This window comes from Haemaphysalis longicornis, unplaced genomic scaffold, assembly GCF_048455015.1.
Source record: "Haemaphysalis longicornis isolate Haplotype H1 unplaced genomic scaffold, Haemaphysalis longicornis Haplotype H1 scaffold_50, whole genome shotgun sequence".
In the NCBI taxonomy this organism is placed as follows: domain Eukaryota; kingdom Metazoa; phylum Arthropoda; class Arachnida; order Ixodida; family Ixodidae; genus Haemaphysalis; species Haemaphysalis longicornis.
In genome coordinates this window covers 59,216-75,203 of record NW_027526386.1, presented here as the reverse complement: position 1 = coordinate 75,203, position 15,988 = coordinate 59,216, and the positions used below count along the sequence as shown (strand labels likewise).

Here is a 15,988-nt window from a genome sequence, read left to right as displayed (position 1 = left end):
AGGACATCATGAGGCACAGCAAGATGACTCAATATGAATCTTCAAGAACACCGCTACACATGCCAGCAAACAGCCCCCTCAGGCAATCTGTCGCTGCACTGGATTATTGAGAGGGCAGCCCAGTGTTTGGAAATTTTTGTTTTGGAAAAATAACGGGCCAACCGCACGTGAAACTTCCGAAGTCTATCACAATGAAGCGAGCAGAGCGCATACGTGAACTCAAGCTCAGTTATGCTGACCGCGCCTGAAATAGACCTAATGAAACGCAGCTTACAGAGTTAACACATAGAAAAGGCGCCCAATACGCGGGTTCGATTCCCGGCGCCGACTGCCGCTTTTCTGGTGAAGGCGAAAAGAAGAACGCCTGTTTTTTCGAGATTAACGCGCACGTTAAAGATCCCCAAGTGGTAAAAATTAATTCGGAGCCCTCCGCTACAACGCGCCTCATAACCTGCGTAGTTTCAGCCTGTTAAACCATACCATAAATCAAAAGCGTCATGCAAAGAATACACTGCTACTTAAAAATTAAACAAATGATAAGTGCCTTTTCCCAGCTTGTGAAGCGTTGTGGCCGGTAACCTGTGAGTTGTAGTGAAACGTTTTCCCACACCTGCCCCTTCCCCCCAACTATTCCTATCTTGTAACACACCCGACGTGCTTGGTCTCCAACGAAATAATGCATTTGTAATAAATCAATTTACAGTATCGCTCACACTGTCCACTTCGTGTGTGTTATTTTTTTCACCACGTAACCTAAAGCGCACTCTACAAAATGGAGGTGAAAGTCATTTCTATGTATAGAGGCCGCAATAATCGGCCTAGCAAAGTAACATACGCCACTGCCTGGAGTCTGCAGTTAAAGCTGAAAGACTGTCGCCATAGAGAAATATTTTTTTGCTGTTGCGCTTAGCAACTGCATTGCCGCTTTGGGAGGTTACGTGTTACTCCTTTTTCAGCGTGTGCATTTAACAATGAGGCTCTTGTTGCTGGCCTTAATGTTTGCGGTGTGCGGCGGCATCAAAAAAACGTCGTCATGGTTACTCTGGCCGTTTACCCAGCACTCGAGCAATCGTTTCACGAGGAGCGTCCGGCGTCGTCCTGGCTTGCGCGTAGCGCTCGCAAACAAAAAATACCAAGACGTACGTACGTCTTGCGCCTCAAGGGGGGAGCACAAGGCAGCTGGCACTACAGACACCCAGTTTGCGAAGTTGGTTGCCACCTGTGGACAAAACGAAACGGACCCGCCAATCATGCATGAAGATGACAACGGTATAGATGGATATGACAATGACTACTACTACTGCAGTGAAAAGCGACTATGCAAGCTGTAAATAAGCAATTTCAAATATAATGCAATGTCTCGGGGTGCTTATATCGAAAGAGAGTTTCTACAGAGAAAGAATTCATCCAGCTTCGTTGTGGTTCAAGCCTTGCGCAACTTTGTACAGGCTTTGCCTTTTTTATGTGAAGCTTTCTTATTCCTCGCGGATGGCGTGGGAGTCTGAGTAAAAGCACTATAGGAAAGCCAACTTTACACAGTTGGTTTCAAAAAATCATGATGATGTTAAGCGAAGACACATCAACCGCAAATATACAGAAAAACCTTTCCCGAGGTGAGAATTGAACCTGCGTTTCCCGTGATATGAAGCCGACGTCTAACCAATTGCGCCATCCTAACACTGTTGAATCAGTTGCGATTTTAAACTGTGGCTTTGACTCAGGTTGCACGGGAGAAAGCTTCGAGCTTTAATTCTCGTAATATTTTTTTTTTGTCAGCTGGATCAAGTTGGTAGCAGGTAATGATTGTTTTGGGGCATGCCTCATAGCCAATGTGAAGCTTATCACTTAAAACACACAATTTTTTTTCTCGCTCCACGTAATATAGTGGTGTCGGTGTCAATAGGGCCGCATTGAAGGTCTCCGCAAAATGGAACGGTTCATGTGGTTTACAATAAAGGCGAATTTAAAACTCCCGTGCTGTAAAAAACCAGTCATTTGGAATGTGAATTAGTGGTGGTTGTGAGTGAGCGTGAATGGGCGATGCGAGTGGAGAGTGCGTGTGAGTGGAGGAAGCGAGTGGTGATTGCGAGTGCGAGGGAATGGAAGCGGCGAGTGCGAGTGGTGAGCGTGAGCGCGGATGAGTGCGAGTGGTGACGATGAGTGGTGAGCATGAGCGCGAGTGAGTGTCAGTGGTTGGGATGAGTGGTGAGCGTGAGCGTGAGTGAGTGCAAGTTGTGACGACGAGTGGTGAGCGTGAGTGCGAGTGGTGATGACGAGTGGCGAGCGGGAGCGGGAGTGAGTGCGAGTGGTGCGGACGAGTGGTGAACGTGAACGGGAGTGAGTGCGAGTAGTGAGACCCGAGGGGCGAGCGTGAGTGCGCGTGAGTGCGAGTGGTGGGGCTGAGGGGTGACCGTGAGCGCGAGTGAGTGCGAGTTGTGAGAGCGGAGTGGTGAGCCTGAATGTGAGTGACTGCGTGTGGTGAGGGGGAGTGGCGAGTGCGTGTGCGAGTTAGTGCGTTAGGATAAATATATTTTTGAGTGAGTGTGAGTGGCATGCAGTTTTGCCGAGCTATGGTAGGGGCGCACAAGTTCGCTCCAATAAACTTGTTTTCCTTGAAGACATCTGCGTCGTCTTGGCTTTGTGACATCTAATGGAAGAACTGGGTAGGCACATTTTATGCTCCCTACGACCTCTGCACGCCGCCAAGCCAGTCCAACAAGAGCCAGCCACCGACTGCAAGGTTTACCACTGGAGTTCGGTCTCCTACCAGAAGGACCCAAGACAACGACCGCTGCAACCACCAAAATGGTGCGAGACGCAACGTCGCCAATCGTCCTGCAGCAGCCCCGGGAACCGCCATCGTTCCGGGGAGCCGCCGCTGAAGACCCAGAAAAATGTTTGGAGAAGCTGGAGCGCGTCCGCATCTTCAACAGGTGGGACGATGAAGAAACTTTCCGGCATGTCTTTTTTTACTTGGAAGACGCATCTCGAACTTGGTTCGAGAACCATGAGAGCTCTTTGACCAACTGGACTCAATTCAAAAACGAGCTCCTTAAGACCTTCACTACCATGGTGAGAAAAGAACGAGCTGCGCTTTTGCTTGAAACTCGAACGCAACACCCCAACGAAGGAGTCTTGATTTTCGTTTAATGAAGCGACTATTTCATCGCGCGGACAGGGAAATGACGCAAGAAAAGGAACTGTGGTTTCTTATGCGAGGAGGAACGGAATAACTATTTGCTTACCTTGTCCGCAACCCCCCTAAAATGGTGGCTGAATTCGTGTCTGAAGCTGCTGCGATGGAGAAGGCGCTCGAAATTTGAAAGAGGCAGTACGACCACCCTGTCAACGCGCTGTTCTGCAATTGTAAGCTCCGATAAATTGCGCGAGACCATCCGAACAGTGGTCAGGGAGGAGCTTCAGGAGCTTTTCCCAACGACGCAGCCACCTCAAGTGGCCTCCCTGGCAGACGAAATCCAAAAAGAGGTTCAACAGACGCTGCGAACTTCTACGCCATCCGAAGCATCCCGCGAGCCAAAATTGATGACCTACTTCGCAGCTCTTCGTCGACCCCGCCCTGCTCCAATCTGTCGTCAAGAGGCCCCGCCATACCGCCGCCCACTGTCGCCCACTTGAACCCCTGTAGTCCAATACCAGACTCTGAGGAAGACCGACGTGTGGCGAACGCCCGATAATCGCCCGTAGTGCTACCACTGCTTAGACGTCGACCACGTCTACCGTCGTTGCCCTTACAAGAGGCTCGCTTTGCGAGGATTCTCCGTCGACGCACCACGACCCCTACGCGGCCAGCACCCTACTGAGACCGAAGAACACCAACCGAGAACCAGCCCGCCTCAACCCGTACCAGTCGCCGAACCGCCGTAGCACTACTGACTTCTCACGTGGAAGGTCTCCCAGCACACGCGAGGGAAAATAAAAGCAGCAACTCCTGGAGGTGAACTTGCACAACGGCGGAAAAACGAACACCCTCCAACGACGCAAGGATGCACCGAACACCGTGCCCTCAGCCCGACGACCCAATCTAACCAACAGTGCGACGCATACCGTAAATGACTGGGCCTCCTGCTGAGAAGCCGACGACAACCACGATGCACAGTTCCCGACCGACAACATGCACAAGCCGAGATACGACGCCCCGGAGTACCCGGAACTCCAGGAAGACGGCGTACGACGTCCAGTTGTCCATTGACGGCTTTGACGTAGTCGCCCTCATAGACTCCGGGGTCGAATACTCAGTAATAAGCAAATCGCTTGCGTCTAAGTGAAAAAAATTACGACCAGATGGGACGGCCCGCACATACGCACAGTAGGAGGCCATCTCGTACACGAAGTGGGACGCGCACATCAGCGTCACCATAGCCGGCACCACGTACCCTGCCGCGTTGGTCATTTTCCCTAACTGCTCCCGCGACGTAATTCTTGGAAGGGACTTTTTGGCATACAACGGTGCAATAATTGATCTACAGAACAATTGGGTAACTTTTTCCTCTGATCACTCCATGACACAAAAACCCAACACCGAACACCGAGCTGCTGTACGGATCGGCGATGATCATGTCACCCTGCCGCCCCTCGCAAGGTTGATAATCACCCTCTACTGTGAAGATGCTCCTCTTGACGTCGAAGCTATCGTAGAGAGTGACCAAAGGTTGCTTCTCGACTGCGGTGTCTTTGTCGCGGGCGGCATTGCGCGCTTTATGCAACGCCAATCCCACGTTTTGGTCAGTAATTTCACCGAGGAGTACCAGCATTTCAACAAGGGCGCTGCAATTGCGTTTCTCCAAGAAACGCAAGAAGAAAGTGACGTAGGAGGGTCTTTAACTGGGCTAGTTGGTTCATTGCATGAAGTTGAACAGTGCAGGGACAGGACTAAGAGCAGAGGCGACAAACACGGGCGCTGACTAACAACTGCTTATTTTGGGAAAGAAAGAACCTTTATACCGGTACAAAAATTAGTATCGTTATCAGAGGAATCATTGCAGAACGCGGGAAGCTCTTATCCAGCATGCGCACGAAGATATGGGCGAAACATGGGCTCCTCTTATCCGCCACGATATGCGAGTTCCTTATCCAGCAAAGCCACCGATGGTGTGCTGACGCATGATGATCCTCTGCTGTGAATGAGGAATTCCTCGCATATTTCACGTGTGCGCTGCCCTCTATACCTTTTCAGGACATGGCAGGCTTAAAAATCAGGCACGCACGATTTGCAAGTTTTCACATGCTGGACAAGCATGCTGCCTGTCCCGGTTTTCAGCGAGTTGGCGTGTTCGCGCAGCCTGTCATTGAGACATCGTCCCGTCGGGCCTATGTACGACTTTTAAAGCAAAGCTTTTTACCTCTACCCCCCAAGGGTTCTTTCGCGACCGTTGGTGTCACCAGAAAACTCCACCAAACAAATAAAATAATTTACTGCACTGCCAGGAATCGAACCTGGAACTAACAGAGTAACAAACCAAGAGCCCGTTATCTTACCGATTTAGCTACGCGCCAAGCCGACAAGGGAAGTAAAGTGGTTGCACTCACCAAGCACATCTATGGGTTTAAGCCCAGCATTCTCGCTGAAGGCCACGCGATAGCGAATAAAGGAAGCTCACACCAACCCATGCCGTCTTACTTCTAGTACACCAATGTGCTAAAAAAGCCTGTGGCTTCCAGTACACACGTTAAAATTCTCAGCTCTTTGTTGTCCGCACTCATAACAAACAACACACCAAATAGCACATTCAAATATTCCTTGATGGCCAGGCCATCACTCCAAGCCCCAGCATCAAGATACTGGGCCTACATCTTCAGACCAACACCAACAGTGACGGATCCTTGCAGGGCCTCAAAAACACTACCAATAAAATTATACACATGATCAGACTAGTTGGCACCAAGAAGCGAAGCCCCAAGGAATCCGATACCTTTCAAGCTTTCGTCCTCTTGAGAATCACTTACGTCCACCCCCCTCCTTCTTCTCGGCAAGGAGGACTTAAGATGCTTTATATAATGATTAGAAAGGCGGTTGAGCAAGCCATTGGTCTTCCCATGAGTGCGTCCACCGAAAGGCTGCTTAGCACGGGGTTCTACAACACGGTGCAAGAGCGGTTAGAGGGCCATCTATCTATTCAGAAGCACCAAATGACCAGAACTGCGGCGGGTCGCAGCATCCTCCTCCAGATTAGCTGGGCAGCACAGAATGCCAATCCGCTTGATACACTCCTGGACTGTTGCCGACAAGAACTAAAGATGCTCCCGTTGCTTTGAAATATAAACCCCTCACACGACCAGGGTCGCCGACAAGCACGGGCTCAAGCGCTCAACACCAGCCTCGGTGGGCATCATGCAGTTATCTACGCAGACGCCTCCCAACATCGAGGACAGCAGTACGCCATCATTGTGGCTACCTCCAGAACCAACCTTATTGCGTGCGCCGCACTAGAGACCGAAGAAATGACGGCAGCAGGAAATGCCGCCATCGCCTTGGCTCTCACTCTAACAGGGGTTTGCAAGGTAGCCACCCATCCCCAACGAGAATACCAAGATAACCAGTCGGGTTTGGTGTCCCGACCTGCACTGCGTGTGCTAAAAAACCAGTCATGAGATGGTTCCATTCAGCACATCTGGACAGCAGCTCACGCTTCCATGGAGGTCAACGAATACGCCCACCAAGCCTGAACTATTACCCCCCCCCCCCGTGCTATGAAGCTGCACGAGGACAGTCACCCGCTTCTCTCGTTCAGGGACGTAACCCAGCATTATCGCCTTCTGAGACAGACCCTACCTGTGCCTTACCCTGACCTCTCCAAGAACAACAAACTACCTTGCGGCTCATACAATCCGGCTCCTTCCCACATCCGACGCGCCTTCATTTAATGAACCCGAATAGCTACGACGCTGAATGTAAATTTTGCTCAGAAGTAGGAACACTCTGCCACATAATCCGGGTGTGCGACTTTAGCCCTGAGCACCCTCCTCTCTCTCCGTCAACTACCCAACAAGAGCAATGGGAGATGCTGCTGTCCAGGCCCTCTCTACCTACCCAGCTTCCGCGGGTGGACAGAACACAGGCCGCGCGGACTGCATATGGGTCCCACAGAAGAAGGAACCACTCCCCTGGGCCGCACTCTGGGCCGTTCAGAAATCTGAATAGAAGTGTTTACTCTTCTTGCCCCTCCTTTGTCTCTGCAGCCGATCTCATCGTCTCCATCCGCGACGGCAGAGACGGAGAAGTCAGGTCGTCTAACCTGGTTTGAGCTTTAATTTTATAAAAAAAGATTTTGCGTTCATGTGCTACACCAATACAACTCAATCTACCACCGTTCATGCATCGTGCATTAATTTATCCTTCCTAAGAATACCTCTTTGAAGTAATAGAGGGTGTGGTTAAGTGCATTTCACTTCTTTCTGGTTTCACTATTTGTAGAGCGACGTGAGTGAATTTAAGTGACGTCGCAGTGGGTAATCATTGTGCGTGTCGTTTATAGCTTTGCTTTCCAACCACATTCACAGTGTGGATTGGCGCTAATTTTTTTACAAGACAGCGGTATTTCGTAGACGACCCCTTCTTCGCATTGGACGAAGGGCGTGGCGTGACTCTTAGTGCAGTGTTTGCGTCTTCCTCCTGGTTGAATGTCTTGCAAAGCCCGCCCAGCTTGTTGTGCGCTGAAAATTGGAGATCCACACCAGAGCGGCCGACGATATTCTTCAGGTTATGACTTACGCCGTGCACGTAGGGAATGACCGCTCTCTTCTTGTGCTCGACTTGCGGGACTTTCTTTGTGGCCGTGTTCCGCAGATTACCCATGATTCTGTTGGCTACGCTGTGTAGGAGCTGTTCGGGATACCCGGCGGATCGGAGACGCTGGATTTGAGTGTAGAAACTACGGGATACCCGATCCGCCGGGTATACCGGGTGTGATAGAGCAGGCACAGTCGGTTACACAGGAAGCTATAGCTTGACGAAATATAGCACTCCTTTCCGCTGGGAAAACGCCCAAGAAAAAGCATTCTGCGAGTTGAAACAGTGCCTGCAAAGCCCGCCCGTGCTCCCGCATTTCGACGAAAACGCCGAAACGGAAATGCACACGGGTGCCAGTGATATAGGCTTGGGTCCCGTCCTCGAGCAAAAGCAAAGCGGTTGCGAAAAAGTAATCACCTATTTCAGCCGTGGTCTGTTGAAGGAGGAGAAAAACTACTCTGCCTTTGAGCAAGAGTACGTCGCAATTATATGGGCCATTTCAAGCTTTTGCCTATACGTGTATGGGAGACCATTCAATGTTGTGCCAGACCATCATGCGCTGTGTTGGCTCGCCAATTTGAAGGACTCCTCGAGCCGTCTTGGGTAGTGGAGCTTGCGCCTGCAAGAGTTCGACGTTACAACCTTCTATAAATCCGGCAGGAAACACTCCGACGCCGACTGCCTGTCCCGCGCCCCCGTTGACCCACCACCACAACACTCTGACGAACACAGCGCGTTCTTCGGAGTCGTGATGGAGAGCGATCTAGCCGCCCAGCAGCGTGCCTACCCCGACTTACGCGTCATGATCGACTACTTCGAAGCACGCAATGTCGCCGTGCCTAGGGCGTTTAAACGGAACTTACCAGCTATCAGCCTGAAAAACTCCGTCTTCATGAAGAAAAATTTCAGCCCCGGAACGAGAACGAATCATATTCTTGTCATCCCCGCAAACCATCGTGACGAAATTTCGGAAGCTTGCCGCGACAACCCTTCTTCCAATCATCTCGGCACAGATCGAGCTATAGGAAAAATCAAGACGATGTACTACTGGGCCCGCCTTACATCCGACGTAACCCACTACGCCCGGAGCTGCCGTGACTGCAGCGACGAAAAATGCCACCGACGAGACAGGCCGGACTTCTCCAGCCGATAGCCGTCCCATCGAGGCCCTTCCACCACATTGGAATGGACCTTCTGGGCCCCTTCCCTACGTCACGATCCGAGAACAAGTCGATTTTGGTAGCAACAGACCACATGACGCGCTCCGCAGAGACCACCGCTCTTCCAAGGGGGACTACACAAGAAGTCGCCAAGTTCTTCATAAACCAAGCTGTGCTGCCACATGGCGTCCCTGAAGTCCTAATCAGAGACCGCGGAACGGCCTTCACTCTGGAGCTGATGCAAAGAATCTTACGCTACAGCAACACGGATCACCGAAGAACGACGGCGTACCACCCCCAAACGAACGGACTAACGGAACGTCTGAACAAGACGATCGCGGATATGCTGTCTATGTACGTCGACGTTGAACATAAGACTTGGGACGAAGTCCTTCCGTATGTCACGTTTGCGTACAATACGGCTATCCAGGAAACTACGCAGATGGCACCGTTCGAGCTTGTCTACAGAGGACGGCCGACTACGACGCTTGACGCCACGCTTCCACACGTAGAAGACGACGACCTCAACGCTGACGTCCAAGGATAGCTTCAACGTGCGGAAGAGGCCCGCCAGCTCGCTCGAGTTCCCACAATGAACCAGCGGCTGGTGGATGCTGTACGTTACAACCTCCGACGCCGAGACGCCGAGTACCGCCAAGGGGATCGTGTGTGGGTTTAGACTCCCATCCGACGACGTGGACTCAGTGAGGAGCTTCTACGACGGTATTTCGGACCCTACCGGATACCGGTGATTCCGGAACGTCACGACGACGCACGCGGTTAGAAGTCGTCCACGTGCTTCGCTTAAAACCTTACTACTTAAGATGACAGACTTTTTTGTTTATCGTTTGTTCGGACTGTCTTGCATCGGGTCGATGCCCTCGTAGGGGGGGGGGTAATTAGGCGGGGGGTAATGCCACGAACCATGTTTTGGGTTTCTTTGTTTATGTTTTGTTTTTGCCGACCGGCTGCGCCGGGCTATGTTATCTGTGTTATCCGTGGGCCAAGTGAAGCGCATGTTCTATTCTTTATGCCACACGTGTTATCTCCTTTGATAGATAGAGTGTCGCGAACTAACGTCACCAGCGTAGAATAATCTTCCTTAGTGTTCTGGATACAATTCGACTATTCAAGAAACCCTCGCACCGAGTAATAAATGCCCGCAGAGCAGATGCGCGGCATTGGACTCGCCGACGCTCGCCTGCGCACGTCACTTCGTTGACTGCTGCTTCGCCGCCTGTGTATTCTTTGAGTTGTTAGGGGAGCACACGTACGCGCCAATAAACTTGTTTTCCTTGAAGACAACTGCGTCGTCTTGGTTTTTGCATTACAACTCTTTTTTTTCCTCCTATTTTTTACCCGTCACCTTGCACTGAGTTTCCAACCGACGCGCCCGCCGTGCTATAAGGGTTTCTTGGCTCCACCTAAAGCTGCGGCAAAATGAGTGATAACATGCTCGGGTACTATGCTTTCTGTTGCCAAGCGCCAATACAATATAACTGAGCATGAGTATCTTGCTTTTGTATGGATCTGGGGAAATTCCGCTCCTACGTATACGGTGGTTCATTCAGCATCGCCACGTACAGTCGGTAAAAGGCTTGTCTATAAAGCTCGAGCGGCGTGCTCCGGACTGCGCGGGAGACATCTAGTGATAGCGCCTGGTTTGAGACCGGCGGAGTGTGAGCATGCGCGACCCGTATCCGCGCGATGGCTGTGTCCCTGCTCGCTGTGCCCGTCGCCTTGGCTTCCGCACCTTCTTTTGCTGTTGGAAGCGCTGCCTGCGGGGCCGGGCCGGGAAAGCATATCAGAGATCACTTTCATTGGAGCCCGCCACGTTAGTTTCCCGTCTGCATTAGCTTTGGCGCACAGCTGTGCATTGCGTCATCGTTCTGCCAATGCGGTGCATGGGTATCGCGTGCACCATTATCCGGTATCGGCGCTCGACTTTGCGCGTCGCCAAAGGTGGTCACCAACATATAAACTGTCTCTACTGCTTTTCCTGTCTTCTGTAGGCACACTGAACACGTCCGGAGGCGTTTCTTACTTCCGCGCTTTTAGGATCTCATATTTGCTGCAGATCAGCGAAGAACCGTCTGAGAACACTTCACTTACCTTTGCCAAGACTCTTGGATTCGGTGCTTCGTTCTTCCTGATGGATTAATAGCAAGTCTCGCTCATGCGTTACTTAATAATTATTACTTGTTTTTGACAACTTCAATTAGACATTTCTGTGATCTTCACGACGCATCCATGGCTGCTCATTATGGATTGACCACCACCTACGACCAGGTCGTCGCTTTTAAAGACGATATTCTTCCTTGGGCTATTTAAACACGAAAATGTTGGTCCGCCTGTAAGCCGGTCTGCCCCCCAATTCAGCTATTTGGCCGAAAGGTAGAAAGCGCACTTGAATAAGAAGTTTAAATAGGCAAAACTTTTGCAAACCACCAAATCTGAAAACGCACTTCATACTTGTCAACATTCTTCGGCAAATCGAAAACATTACGTATATTTGAGGCAAAGCATCAATACACGAGTGCCATTGGCAGTATTCTTTGAAGTTTTTCTGCCGCAGTACCTTGCAGGACAGCAAAAGAATGTGCTGCCGCCTAGTCTCGCCCTTTGTAGTTCTGGTTTTTGGCAATTTTGTTTCCTCGTGCGCCTTATACTCTTTTATTTATAGCTATATGTAATACCTACGTCCCCGGGTCAGATCAGACAGCTAAAATACTTAGTGATTACCCTTCGCACATATCATATACATATAGGCGTTTTCCGCGTTTCTGACCCTTCGCGGTGGCTCAGTGGCTATGGCTTTGTGCTGCTGACCACAAGGCCACGGGTTCCATTCACGGCCGTGGCGGTCGCTTTTATAATAGAGGCGAAAAGCAAAAACGCCCGTGTTTTCGGCATTTCGGAAGGGGTTAAATATCCGCAGGTGGTCAATATTAATCCCCATCCAGCCCTCCACTACGGCGCGCCTCACCGCCTGTGTAGCGATGGCGCGTTAAGCCCACAATCAATCAATGCGTGTTTCTGTAGCATAAACTGAGTTGAAGTTTAAGCGTGTGTTTTGTCTCTTCTTTAGTTGTTCCTGGGGTAATGGTAGCTAGGACAATGAATTCCCTAGCAAAATACTAAACAAAATTTTTTGCCCACTTGTTTTTTTTTTTTGCAGATTCACGAGATGGTTCTCGGGAGATATCCCAGAGGCTGCCCCAGTGCGAGCACTGGGTAAAAGTTAGGACCACTAACGTTGGCGGAAACCCACAGCTGGAAACGAGCGCTGGCTGTGCGAATTTCTTCGAATGCAACTGCAGCATGCCCTCTTATCCTGTGTACAATTATACAATGTGTACACCTAAGTGGCTACAAAAGAAAAATTGATTCATTTTTTCTGGCATGTGTTTATTGTTTTAATCAAGCTGGTAACACTCACATTGGTTTCTTACCTTCCCTAAACCTAATTTTACTACTTACTCTTGGTAAAGAACAGCCCCACAGACTCCGGATACCGAATGCTGAGCTACTGTACTGTCTGTGTTGCCTATAATAATAAATAAGCAGTATTTTTACGTGTACCATTCCTTGCCGAGTACCCCCCTACCAGCCCAAACCGCATAACGCTCTGCATTGCTACAAGTATGCACAACTGGCGCAATTATACCTTATAATAGCATAAAAAAGAGAATAGGTCGAACAGAACTTTCAAAAACCAGGAAGTACATTACAGAAAGTTTTTTTTAAATAACAAAGTAACCTTACGAAATAAAAGATATGCATCTCATGGACCGCCCCTTGGAGCGAAGATGAAAATAGAAAAGTCGGCAAGAAATGACAAACACGGATAAAAAATACTAAAACTCACACATCATGTAGCGCCGAGCATTTTCACAAAAGCGCCTCACTGGCGGTATTGCACATTTAGTCGTTATAACAGCACAAATTGCAATAGATTCTCATTCGATTTTCTTCTAAAGTACAACAATAAAATCAATCAAACTCAACTTTGGAAATGAAAAACATCTTATACGTATGTGCCCCACAAAACGAAGCCGAAAGTAGAAAAGCCTGAAAAGCATGACGGATGCAATAATAAAAAAATTGGCCGCGTATCTCCTCCTTTCGATGCAAATGTCAACAGACAATAGTCTTTGTAGGCATTTGCCAAGGAAATGCCCCCCTTCGCTTTCCCGCTCACCTTTCATGCCGTTCCTGTACCGTCGCACTCATCCCAAGGTAAACAAACTAAAGGTTTGCGCAAGGGGATTTGAATTTACCGCGTTCCACTGCTACAGGCGGGACTCCTCGGTGCCAGCGCTGCAGTACGGCGGAGACGCGCGTGGATGGAGGCGGCCGACTACAAGGTTTATAGAACCGCGTGGCCGTGCTCCACATGCGTTCCAAGCAGAACGTGGAACCTAGCTAGTAAAACCTTTCGTTGCTGTTGCCGCGTGATTTTTCATATGCCGCCAGGAGGCGGCGGTTTTCTTCAGTAGATGTAGAATTTTTTATCGTAAAACCAAGCATCTGTGAGTTTTGTTTTAATAATGGAACACTGTAAATATCCCTTGTGTACTAATTTCATGTCTTATATTTGCGTAATGTCTTGTTCTTGTTCAACAAAGTTGACAAGTATGAACATATAAACCAGGCTTAGACGTTTACATTTGGCTGTGAGTATATAAGACTATTGCGCAGTGAGCATTTTACTCTGGCCGGGCGGCTGAATCGGGTTACTGCAGACAGGGCGGATTAGGACTGACTCTTCTGTTTGTACCGCAACTCGTAAATCGATTTTTTTTTCTACGCGATGTACAGGACCCTTTTCTACGCACTGTAATCCAAGTTCGGTTAATGCGTGCTTTGCCAGAATTTGTGGTTTCTTCAAGTTGCATGCCAGGTGGTGTCCATGGATATTTTAAAGAAATTGTTTTGTCATTCCGATTTTTATCAACGCGTTTTTCGATGCAATATCTGGCCAGTGTAACTAGGAAAAAATTATATAAGGATGTATGTGACGTAGTTTTCCCAGTGCCACTGTATAGAGCTCTGTACAGCAATGGTCCAGGACAAGATGTGTTAAAAAGAGTCAAGCGAATGGAAGTGTCACCTGGGGCAAAGACTTTCTTTTTTAAATTGCACACGGGTACACTTTTAGTCGCTACTCGGATGAATGAAAGGGGGCTCTCGGTTCCATGGGGAACTGACTGCCCCATTTGCAAACAACCCGAAACTGTGGAGCATGTTTTTCTTCATTGCTGGGCCGCAGTGTTCCTTTGGGATGTCCTCCAACGGTCACTCCAGAAAGATTTTCCACTTAGTCCACACGGTATTCGTTTTTTGTGCATTGATAGAGAGGATGGTGTACCATTTGACAGTGTCATGTTGTTAGGTCTGCACAGCATTTGGCGTTCTCGCATGGCTTGGCTGCATTGCGATGTCGACGCGCGACCAACGAGACAGTATTTTAGGGAAAGTGTGTCACAGTTTGTTGAAGTTCAGAGAGCGAAGAACTCTCCGCCAGAGTGGTTGTCTAAAATTGAACCCCTGACTACGCTTAGGGAATTTTAAATGACAACACCGGCCCTGGAGGGCATGGCGGCATTACTGTAATTTTTTTCTTTGTCATTGTACCTGGTACCTTGTGTTGCTGTCCGAGATGGGCAATAAAGAAAAAAAAAGACGGGCAGACAGACAGACAGACCAAAATATCTGGGTTTAAGTAGCCCAAGAAAGACTATCGTCTTTAAAATCCTGAAACGTGTCAACCGTGTAGAAATCTCCATTTGCACGTAACTGCCCAATTGGGAGAGTTAACATATCCGTTTGCTATAGCAGCGTAAGTAAATTCGTCGGATGGAATAGTAAAAAACCAATACGTACAAAAGTTTAAAAAGAACAAGAACTGTAGAAGTCAGCATAAAAATACTTACTATTCTCAATACCCATTTCATACATCTCCACAACAAAACGAAGACAAAACTTTTTATCATCCGTTTCTAAACGAAGTGTCCAAGCGCAGCTCAAGACGAGGGACAGCTGCGCAGAAGCCGTACAAAGCGCTAACTTCCAACTTTAGGCCGCTTTCCTTACGGAGGCGAAAAGCAAAAACGCCGTGTGTACGAAATTTCCGCGCACGTTAAAGATCCCCAGGGGGTCAAAATTAATCCCCAGCCTCCACTACGGCGCACCCTATCGCCTGTCTTGCGTCGGCGTATGACGCAAAAACCCAGCCCCCACATTTATAGTGCTCTTAAAAGTCAATATGCCTCATTTAACCAAGCAGTATGTAGTAAATATCACAAGAACACAAATAAAGCCCCGTAGAGGTTTAACATTATCATAAAGCGATAAAAGTGCCAGAATACAAGCACCTACACCGATAAAAACCTTTACAGACAGAAAGTTGCCAGGGGCGCGCAAAGGCAAGCAGGACACGGATGCGCGAAAGGCACACTCTGGACAAAAAATCACGGGTTCGACCTTAAAAATTCTAACTCTTTGGCCCCCGGAGCTACCGACGGTTTCTAAACGCAAAGGTCACCCAAATCAGCGATGGTTTTCGCTTTCGAAATTTCGCGTGTAAGGGGGTGTGAGGGCTTGGCCAAAACAACACACTCCTCAAAGAGGAGAGGAAAAGAGTCACACGTTTTGCAGTGCAAATCAAGAAAGCCCCCCATTCTGATTACGATCATTGTAGCTATTCTCGTTTAAACGTTCCTCCAGGCATCTGCTTGATTGCCCCAGCTAAAACAACGTAGCGGAATCTGGTACCCGACACCCTCACCGCACTCAACAAATTTATTCCTGTGATTTGTCTTGCATGAGGGCTTCGCCGAGCTATTGGGCTTTCTCAATCGACTGAGCTTTCCTAGGTTCACGTGAACAGAAAAACCTACTTTTATGTTGGAGGGAGAAGCTGTATTTTTGAGATTATTGGACAAGCAATGCAGGTACGGGATCACCGCCACCTTGGTTTTTTCCCTTCGCATTTGCGCATCAGCAAGCTCTTTCATGCGTGACTTCCTGAGTATGCACTCAGTGGGTGTACGAATCAACCCATTCCCGTTTGAACCCA

At 49.1% G+C, this 15,988-nt stretch overlaps 1 long non-coding RNA gene across 1 annotated transcript in view; it reads left to right on the top strand.

Annotated features, from left to right (window-relative positions):
• The window catches only part of LOC144140822 (uncharacterized), a 158,053-nt gene extending 145,749 nt beyond the window's left edge, over positions 1 to 12,304 (top strand). The window contains exon 5 of the long non-coding RNA XR_013316359.1: positions 12,086 to 12,304. This is a non-coding gene — a long non-coding RNA (uncharacterized LOC144140822). The remainder of the gene's footprint in view (positions 1 to 12,085) is intronic.
• Positions 12,305 to 15,988: the final 3,684 nt, after the last annotated feature.